The 1,578-nt window shown below is 33.6% G+C and overlaps 1 pseudogene; it reads left to right on the plus strand.

Annotated features, from left to right (window-relative positions):
* The first annotated feature begins 474 nt into the window (after positions 1-474).
* LOC112485188 lies at positions 475-593 on the plus strand (annotated as a pseudogene).
* The last annotated feature ends 985 nt before the right edge of the window (positions 594-1,578 follow it).

Here is a 1,578-nt window from a genome sequence, read left to right on the forward strand (position 1 = left end):
ATCAGGTTTTCTAAGTAAGCTGAGCATTATGTATTCATTCCTTCTTCCAATAAATATTTGTGGTATTTCCTATGAGCCAAAAATAGTTCTAAGCACTTAGGATATAGTGCTGAATAAAGTAGGCAAGGCTTCTATTATCAAGATGGGAGTACTGAGAATAAATAAACAAATAATGTAATTATAGCTCTTAGATGAATAATGCATAGGGGTTGGGGTGATTAGGTAAGGGCTTCCTGAGGATATATTTATACTGACACCTGAACCATCAAAAAGAGCTAACTTAGCAAAGATCTAGAAGAAAATCGTGTAGAGCCAGTATGAAGTTCTAAAAGTTTGTAGCTATGTCATTGGCTTAATAGGTAGACCTACCGCACTTTAAAAAGTTAGAAATTTTTACGTCAAAATGTCCATTACTAATTTATTTTTCTATGATGTTTATATCTTCCTACAAAAAATGTATGAACAAGGCTGTTGATCTATGGCCATGCCACCCTGAACGTGCCCGATCTCATCTGATCTCAGAAGCTAAGCAGGGTCCGGCCTGCTTAGTACTTGGATGGGAGACCACCTAGGAAGACCAGGTGCTGTAGGCTTTAAAAATATATATATATATGGTACTGGAAAATAATTAACTATAATTAAATTCAAGTGGTTTATAATTTGTTGATAGAATTTTTTTTCTTTGAAGACTAAAGCATCTTAAATCAAATATGCTTTTCTGAAACTGGAAAGTATATTCTTGACCCTATGTTTTCTCTTGATAGTTGAGAAAAGATTTAGATGTTTATTAATTTAATAAATGCTGGTATGTTTCATAATTGTCTAGAATGTAAGTAACACAATGCAGGAGGGTTTAAATTTCTTTAAATTTGTATAGGATCTAGGTGGAAGCAAATTTTTCAGTTTAAACCACTTACATTGTTTTTTACTTTAATTTTTTAATCTAAAGTGACAAAATGGATAAAAAAGGTAACTGGTTTTAAAAATGCAAAGCTCTATTGTTACGTTTAAAAAGTATCATTGTCAAAAAAGACAAAAAATAGAAAACACAGCAGAAGTATAAGAAATAATTCGGATATATCAACTAATTCTACTATGACGTGTTACTGTAGGTCTAGAACAGCAATTTCCAATGTAAGAAGTATTGAAACATTGGCGGTTCCTGGGACACTACCCAGGGGACTCTACGGTCAAAAGAGTTTTTATAATAATTGTATCATTTTTTTATTACTGCCAAAACAAATTACCACAAACTTTGCAGTTTAAATCAACACAAATTAACTAATGGCTCTGTAGATCAAAAGTCTGACACAGATCTCATTAGACTAACATAACAAGGATCAGCATGGTTGTGATCTATTTTGAAGGCTCTATGGGAAAATTTGTTTCCTTACTAATTCAGGCTGTTGGCAAACTTTAATTCCTGGCAGTTGTAGGACTAAGGTCCCTTTTTATTGATGGCTGTCAGCTAAAGGACATTTTCAGCTTCCAGAGACAATGAACAGTCCTTGGCTCATGGTCCTCTTACTCAGTCTTTAAAGTCAGTAACAGTGGCTTGAGTGTCTCACAATGCAAACC

This window comes from Pteropus alecto, unplaced genomic scaffold (assembly GCF_000325575.1).
Source record: "Pteropus alecto unplaced genomic scaffold, ASM32557v1 scaffold95, whole genome shotgun sequence".
Classification (NCBI taxonomy): domain Eukaryota; kingdom Metazoa; phylum Chordata; class Mammalia; order Chiroptera; family Pteropodidae; genus Pteropus; species Pteropus alecto.